The sequence below is a fragment of the Sceloporus undulatus genome, chromosome 6 (assembly GCF_019175285.1).
Source record: "Sceloporus undulatus isolate JIND9_A2432 ecotype Alabama chromosome 6, SceUnd_v1.1, whole genome shotgun sequence".
NCBI classification, from domain to species: Eukaryota; Metazoa; Chordata; class Lepidosauria; order Squamata; family Phrynosomatidae; genus Sceloporus; species Sceloporus undulatus.
This window is the reverse complement of record NC_056527.1, coordinates 146,455,763-146,464,988: the sequence shown is the minus strand read 5'-3', so window position 1 is coordinate 146,464,988 and position 9,226 is coordinate 146,455,763.

Sequence of the window (9,226 nt, the reverse complement as noted above, 5' to 3'; positions counted from 1 at the left end):
CCATTTCCAGAACTCATAAGAAACAGTGGCATGGCTCTGGCCTGGCCTTCAGAGCCACTTTGGCAGTCCATGGTTGCTCCCAGGAATGTGGTCTTGAACAATTGTGGAGGGCTTCATAGAAGGCTTCTCTTACTGGAGTCAGGCCAGTGGAGGTCAGCCATTTTGAAAGCCGTGGGGCATTTTCCCCTCAGTTTGGCCAGGAGGGAAGGAGGAGGAGGGCTTTTGGGTGGGCTTTTGCTTTTCTTGGCAGCCATGAGAGAAAGAGCAGGACGGCAGAGAGGCAAGTGGCCCAGTCCTGGCTCCTGTGATTCCATGTGGCTTTTCCTCGCAAAATTGCCATGCGCTTGTGCGCAGGAAGAATCATAGACTCATAGAGTTGGAAGAGACCCCAAAAAGGGCCCTGATCCAGTCCAACCCCTTTATTCTGCCATGCAGGAACATTCAAAGCATTCCCATTGACAGATGGCCATCCAGCCTCTGCTTAAAGACCTCCAAGGAGGGAGACTCTCTTGCTCTCTGAGGGAAGGCCAGAGGGACCCAGGTGCTAATGAGAGGCTATTGCGCAGATGCAGTCTTTCTATTTTGTAGCTGAGGGGCTTTGAAAACATGGCTGCAGCTGGTGGCCAAGTCATAATGGAGCCATCATTTTCTTCGCTACACCAAGAAAACGTTTATATTCAGCAACCTCATATTTCTAGCAGAAAGGAAAACATTTAATGGTGTGCCTCTTAGATTGCAATGTTATTATGAAATAGTTTTTGGTAAGTGGAAATTCAGTGCAGGATGGCAAGGCAACAGGATCCATACTGTTAAATGACATTTCAAGAGTCTGAAAAGACCGTAGCAGTGAAAGTCAGCCAAAATCCCCACTCAGACCCCTCAGATGTTGTCTTTCCCCCAAACTCTTCATTAGCTATTGGATGCAGCTCTCCATGAATAGGTAGATTCAAGCCATTTGAAAACCTTTATTCAAGCGCAAGCCTCTTTGTCCCTGGCTGTTTTTAGTCAGGATCCGGACCCACGTCAGGGTGGCTTCTCCAATTCATTTCGCAGCCTCTCTTGGTGAATCATTGTTCCCAGAGTTTTGCTGCCATGCCATGCCATGTCAGGGGTGGGCTGGGCCTTCTGTCTCAGCCAATGGCATGCAGTGCCCCATTGCATGGCACCTCCAGATCAGTACTACCCAAAGAGCTTCACCAAAGAGTGAAGATGGCAGGAGAGCTGTCCTTCTGGTGCCAAGATGCCTGAGCTGCAGAAGGAGGGGCTGGTGCTGGTGGAGGGATGGCTTTGAGGGCCCCTTTGTGGCAAAGGGACAGGCCATGCGCTGGAGCCACTGGGCATGTGAAGCGTTAGTCTCTTTTTCAAAATAAATTTTCAGACTGCGCTGGAAGAAGGCTGGTTCTTCCCCAGTTTGCCCCAGTCAGGCCTCTTCATTTTGCCACAAAAGTGGTGCCCTTTCCTTGTTCTTCTGGGTTTGAGAACACTCTGCATTTAGCAAACAAAGAGAAAGCCAACTACCTTTTCCTTCTTGCCATGTTCGGGGTGCATTCGAAGGCTCCAGAGACCAAAGAGAAGCTTTTTCTTATGCCTTATGGGATATTATTGTGGGGTGGTTCATTTTACAGTATATTTTGTAACTGTTTCCTTAAGCAGAAAGTACGTGATGGTTCCATGTGCATCATGACAAGAAAAAGGGGAAAGTGTGTGGAAAGCTCAGCTATTTGTAGTGCAAACCAAAGATGCTACCTCACTCAGTTTCCATTGCTGATTTTAATCGCGTTGATGAAACCAAAGAATACTGAATTTGGACGGATCACAGCCTGCTTCTGAAAGGGCTCCTTCTGCCAGGCCTTGCCTTTCCTCCTCTGCCTGGCATTTGGGCCTCTCTTCATGGCTGTCGAAGCCACATGGACCAGGATGGGAACAGCTCCTTCGGCAGCAGCGACTGTCATGCGCCAAGCAGAACGTTGCGGACTTTATGATCATTAAGATGAGTGCCTTCCTTGAACCAAAGCGTTAAACCACTCTCTGCCTCTTCATAGCTCACTTTGCAGATACTCTTCGGATACCTCAGCCTGACAGAAGGGCCACAAACGACAAAGGAAAAGAAGAAGAAGTCTTCAACATGGTGCTTTTTGCCATGCTCCCATGAAAACAGACTTTTCATTTTATGTCTCCCTCCCAAAGGAAAATGTTTTTTTTTTAATTCTGCTTCCTTGCTGGCAAACCAGTTCCCTGTCTCTGTCTCTGTCTTCCCTTCCCTTTGGAAGTACCTTGAGTCCCCTGAACAGAGAGGCTGCACGCCCCTCCTCCCAATTGCTCCAAATTCCTCACAGGAGCAAATCATTGGGGTTGCAATGTATAGAGAGAAGCCATGCGAAATGGCAGAAGGTACAGAGTTTGCTTATGGCCAGGTTCATTTTAAAGGTGGTTTATGCAGTTCAGATTTGTTTGTAAGGAGTTTTATGGCTCGTTTTGTTGTTGTTAAATTGGGATTTGTTATCCATTGTTCTTATTGTATTGTTATAAAATTATTATTATTATCATTATTTAGTATGTATTGCTATGTTTTTTTTTTTATTTTCATGTTTATTGTTATTGCTTTGTATTATCCCCACTGTTGTAAGCCGCCGGATTCCCAGTGATTGGGCGGGATATAAATAAATCCTATTATTATTATTATTATTATTATTATTTGATTTTAATTTTTTTTTAAAGAAATGGCTCAGTACAATAACACAAACCTTTCTTCTAAAAAAGTGTATAATGTTGTTGAACAGCTTAAGAAACTCCCTTGTCTTCTTTGGAGACTTTCTCTTGAAATGTTAATGTCCATTTTACAGGGTACAAACATGACAACCTTTGTGTTTCTGTATGTTTTGTATCATTTTGATCTAACCATGTACTTATTCCATTGCTCCTGTAACTTATGTCAGTGATAGAGTCTCCATATGTTTTCCAAAGCTGCCTGCCAGAGCCCTGGATGCTCCTGGGGCTTGGAGGCCTCTTGGCTGGACGTTCACTCCATTTGGGCAGCTGCCGCCTGGCCTTTGCTACTCTCTCCTTGCGCTCAGCACACGACAGACGGACGGACAGGAGCAGCCTTTCAACCCATCATCCTTGGGCCTCTCTCTCACACACACAGAAATGCAGAAGAACACTCCAAATGTATGTTTCTTTCCATCTATTGTCTGCTTTATTCAAGGGATACGATGAGGGCAAGCCCTGCCTGTCTGAAGAATTTTAAAATTGTTAAATGTCTGAAGTATTTGTACGAGACTTCGCTGGTTTTATTGTACCCTTTTTTGCTATTTACAGAGATAAGGGTAGTGGGAGGCATGCAACTAAACTGAATTGAATATGGAAATGTCCTTCAATAAACGATACAAGCAACCACAAACATCCATACAGAGCAAAGGGGCTGGGATTATTTATCAGGGCGTTGGTGTGATGATGGTGATGATGATACATGCAGCCCTTCTACACAAAAGTGAAACTCAGGAGTTGCTCAACCTTTTCCACGCCGGACAGACTGGGCTAATTCACGCAGCTGGGAGTGGGCCCATTAGAGGCGCTATCTTGGACCCAGGGACGTTGCCAAGGGGGGGGGGTTGGGGGTTTGGACCCCTCCCTTCAGGCCTGGGGACGTTCAAGCTCCTTCCTTCCCTCCCTCCTCTCCATCAAAAGCACGGAGGGCTCAGATAGAGAGGGAAAAGAAGAAAGACAATTTAAGTTGCAGGCTCAGAGAGAGAGAGGGAGGGAGGGAGGGAGGGAGTGGGAGTGGGAGTGGGCCGGGGTCTCTCCCTGTGCTTTCTTTCCCTTTCGTTTCCTCTCCATCCCAGTCCTTCCACTCCTCCTCCTCCTCCTCCCCTGTGCTTTTGCCAGAATAAAAGTCTCCCAGTCCCTTCCTGGGGAAGGAAGACAGGAAGGAAGGAAAAAAGGGAAGGAAGAGGAAGGGGAGAAAGGAAGAAAGAAAAAGGAAGGAAGGAAGCTTCTAAATGAAAATATAAAAGAAAGAAAAGGTGACTTCTAACTTTCCTTTCAGCAGTTATATCCATATACAATATAGTAAAATAATAATAATAACAATCTCTTATCAACTACAGCTTGAGACTCCCTTACCCAAAATGCTGAACACTAGATGTATTTTGGATTTTTGAGTTTTTCAGGGCTTTGTATATTTATACCAATGGGATATAATGGGAGATGGTTCCCAAGTCCAGCCATTAAAGCCATGTATGTTTCAAATGCATCTCATAGACATAGGCTGCAGGTAATTTAATACACAATATTTTTAAAATAATGTTGTGCTTCTCTACACTGAGCAGTCAGCAAAATCCTGAGACCACTATTCCTTGTATAATTCAATAATTCAGTAATTTCTCTAAAGCTTCAGGATTCCCAAGTTTCCTTGAGCTGGGGTCAGACCAGATGCTCTCATGGTCAGTTTTGGAATAATTCAGATTTCAGATGTCCAGAGAAAGAAGACTGGGGCTCTACTCTGTACATTTCTTCTGATAATGATCTCAGGTTTTCAAAAACAGTCATTTCTGGATTTTTGCAACAACAAAAAAGAGGTGGGTCTGTGATGCAAAAAGCAAGAGGCTTCCTTCCAGCCTTGTTTTTTTCTCTTTTTTAAAAGACAAATAAAATAAAATACAGTTAGCTGGCCCTTTTTCAGCATGTCAATGGGGATGCTTTGATGGAGAGTTCCTGCATGGCAGAATGGGGTTGGACTGGATGGCCATTCTTGGGGTCTCTTCCAATTCCATGATTCCATGATTCCATGATTCTATAGCACTCTGAGCCTACTGTGATTTTAATTGTTTTTAAAATTATAAAGTTATTAAGTCTTATAATGTAAGCCATGCACTGATGGACTATTGCACTATAATTTTTTATTGATTGATTTTATACCCTGCCTTTCTCTCAAAATAGGATTCTCTTAAAGGGGTTTGTTTTTCATAAAAAGAAAGGAAGGTATAATGTCTTGGAATTTAAAATTATGATAGATAGATAGATAGATAGATAGATAGATAGATAGATAGAGATGAGTCTTGGAATTAAAAATTGTGTGTGTGTGTGTGTGTGTGTGTGTTGGAATTAAAAATCCCTCTTGGAAGTGGGAATGAAATGTTGTGTGGATGCAGTCTGGGTTCTTAGCTCAACTCAGAAGTTGGAATGCAGTGTCTCTGAGCATGAACAGAGTGGCTGCCACTCATTGCTTGAGCAGCTACACTTTGCTTTATCGAGCTGAATGCATCTGATGTAAACACCTTCAGAGGAAGACTCAGTTTGCATCTGCACTGAAAAAATAATCCAGTTTGATGCCACTTTAACTGCCCTTGGCTCCATGTTGTGGAATGCTTGGATTTGTAGTTTGTTGTGGCACCTGACAGAGATGGCCAAACAGCTCCTCAAAACTACAAATCCCAAGATTCCATAGCACAGAGCCATAACACAAGTTAAAGTGGTGCCATCCTGAACTCGACCCTCTTTCTGTGTGTGTGTGTGTGTGGGGGACTCTTAGCCTCTCAAAATGGTGGCACTTAGTCTGGACCCCCCCTTCCCAAAATCCTGGCTACGTCCCTGTTGGACCCGATTGCGGGAAGCTGCAGCTTACTCCTCTGTCGACCGTTAAGCCAAGCCCATCTCCTCAGTTTGCTCCAGAAGCTACAGTCTCCAGGATCCTCTGGGTGGGAACAGCAAGGAAGTCAGTCTTATTTTGGGGCGGGGGTCTGCCGAGGCCGAGGGGGCCATTGGGAAGGAGGCCAGGGACGCAGAGCCAGAGCCAGCCCCTTCAAAGGCCTGGGGGGGGGGCGATTTAAGCCCAAAGGGCCCCGGCAGAGAGGCAGGGAGCCAGCATCACCCCCCACGAATGGCCCAGAGAGGGCCCTCCCTGCCTCCAGTGTTTATTTCATGTCTTGTTTCATTTTCATTTTTGTTTCTTTTAAAATTAATTATATTGCATTTATTCATTCCATTTTGTTTCTGCTTTTATTTTTATTTGATTGGGTGGCGTTTCTTCTGCTTTGCTTTCCCTTCTCGTCCAGCTGTGGCCCAAAGGAGGCAGAAGCGGCCATTCGCCCAAAGGACCCTCGCAGCCTTCCCCAGCGCCAGAGTCAATGGGCAGAAAAGGCACCCGCCGGCCATGTTCCTCTGCGGCCACGAGAGGGTGAGCAAGGGCAGGGAGGGGGGAAAGCGCTCTGATTGGCTGTCTTTCCCTGAGGGGTTTGGCCTCATTCCTTTCACCTGTCCCTTCCTCCGCTCTGATTGGCTGCCTATTTCTGAGTGGTTTAACTCTCTTCACCTGTCCCTTAGTGGGCTCTGATTGGCTGTCTGATAGCCTATCCGCTCTCGGAAAGCTGACTCTCTAAGTGTCGTTTGCTAGAACGTCTCCTTGTGACTCTCTACCCCTGCGCGACTCTGTGGTAGGCCCTCTGAGACAGAGTTTTGGATCGTCGCTATGGAGACGCTCTAGCTCTTCTCGACTCTATGGTTGGGCTATAGAGATGACATCCTAGAGCGTCGCCATGGTGACGCTCTAGCTCTGCAAGACTCTATGGTTGACCCACAGAGATGACGTTGTAAAATATCGCCATGGAGACGCTTTAGCCCTGCGCGACTCTGTGGTAGGCCCTCTGAGACGAAGTCCTAGATCGGCGCCATGGGCCTGGCCTTTCAGACCTAGGAGCCACTCTGAGGCATGGCGCCTGCGCCTCTTTGAATGGAGGCCGCCCGCGGGGATTGTGGCGGGAAGAAGGAAATGGCGGCCTGGGATTCAATTCTTCTCCTGAGAGAGAACTTTTCTTTTGTATTTCATGATATGTTTCATTTTGTTTGATGTCAAGAACTGCGCACGACTTGAATGATCTTTGCTTCCTTGTCACAAGAACTCTGATATCAGCATTTCTTCCCTTGACGTTACCATCATTTACACCTTTAGCTGCTGCTCCTCTTTTTGCAAAGAGCGGATGATAGCTAGCGGCTGCCGTCTACCATCTTCTTCTTCTTCTGCCTTGTCCTTTGAAAGTAGGGATATTTTATCCATTTCTATCACATCGAGTGACTTTTTCAACCATTCATCAATATTTGGTGTTTCGTTACTTTTCCGATATTTTGCTAATATGGTTCTGGCAGAAGATATCATACATAATAATGGTTTTAGGATTTTTCTGGCATTTACATTTCTAACCATATTCAATAAATATAGTTCTGGTTCTAATATCCTGTTTGTATATTTTTTGTATTATCTGGTGGACTTCTTTCCAAATTTTTTGACTTTATCACACAAACACCACATATGAAGCCACCGCCAAACTCACAACATGGAACCTGGAAACCGCAGGGGGGAGAGCCCCGCCGGGCCCCACCAACTGCACCCCCGGGGTAGTGGGTTTGACCCTCCAAAACCCACGAAACCCTGGAGGGCCTGGTCCCCCTGCCCAGTGAGGAACAAGCAGAGTCAAGGGAAAGGTACCGAGCTGGCTTTTAAAAAGAAAAACCATTTAATTTATTTTCTGCGCAGGGCAGCAGCCACATACCAAAATAGGCGTCCACCTCAGGCGTGCAGCACCACCCAAGTGGCTTCGTTGCCCCCCCCTTGCATTTTAGCAAATGATGATTAATACCCCTTATTATGTTGAATGTGCCTTACCCCATCAGAGGCTGTTTTTTTCTAAACAAGCAATTGGGTTGTGTTCACTGTTCACTCCCTCAAGGTCCTGTACGTTTTTCTTATTTTTTCTTCCTATGGCATTACACAATCTGCTTGGAGCCCTGGAATGTACAGAGATAGCTAGCATACTCTGCCAAAAGAGATAACTTAGAGCTAGCTAAACTCCATCAAGGCCCACGTGCTAAAACACAGGCCATTGTATCAGAACCCGCCAGAGGAAGGAGGGGGTGATTATGTGAGTGTGTTTTAATACTACGGCCACACGCAGAAAGAAAGAGTGTGGGGCCGCACAGCCCATTTGCACTTTACTCTGTGGCTCATTCTATAAGCCTCTGCAACCACTGATTCTTTTGCAAAGCTTTGTACAGAAAGCAAGAAAGCAGTATTATTATTATGTCTCCCTATCACCGGGACTGGGGCTCCTGCCACCAACCTTCCAAAGAACCCCTTGCCCTCCCGACAAAGATAACGCCCCCCCATCCCTAGGGCCAAGGGGTCTCTGGGGGCCAGAGCCGGTCCTCCCATGGCCTCGCTCCCTCTCAGGAGGCCACCCCCCCCAGGAAGGCCAGAAATAAAATAAATAAATAAAATAATAAACTTGGCAGGTTTGTTATGTGTGTGTGTGGTGTTGTGTATTTTTATAAAAAATTAATTAAATGAAATAAATAATAAACCAGAACCAGTCACTAGTCACACACTCCCATTACGACCAAATATATTGTTGGCCCCACAACAAATCCCATCTCCACAGAATTCCATAGCCCTTGCCAGGCCGCTCAGACTCAGTCTGGAGGAACATGGCAGCAATAATTTTATCTTATCTGTATCTGTGGGTGGTGGTGGGTGTTGTGGCTGCGGCCTTTCAGTGTTCAACAGCCCTCAAAAGATAATCCCAAACGTTTGGCCCAAACTCACAAACACAATCCTCCCCGTATCCCCGAAAAGAAGATCCCAGAATCTTAATATGGCAATGAAACGTAGCCCATTGAAATAAAATAGTTGGACTTATTTCAATTCTCAAAATACCATTAAAAACAACCAAAAGAATCTTTCAGCTCTTCGTAATATACTTTTAAGATGTTTATTTTGACATGAAGTGGGTCCAGGAAGCTTTGTGCCAAATAAAAACGTGTTCGGCTGCAACCTCACTGCAGAAATAATCCAGCATGTTGTGCCACCCTTTTAAAACTGCCATGGCTGCAGTGCTAGGGATCCTGGGAATGTAGTTTTTTTTTGAGACATTGAGCCTTCTCTATCAGAAAGAGCTCTGGTGCCACAACAAATACAATTCCCAGGACCCTAGCGCTGAGTCAGGGTAGTTGAAGCGGTCACAAACTGGATTATTTCTGCAGTGTGTTTTGGACCTTCGTTTTATTAAAAATGCTCAAGGTCCAATCCCATACTGCAGAAATAATCCAGTTGTGAGACCGCTTTAACTGCCCTGGCTCATGCTAGGGAACCCTGGGAAATTGTAGTTTTGGAGAAAGAGCTTCTGGTGCCACAATGAAATACAATTCCCCTGCCCCGGGAGAGTACACTTAAGTCTAA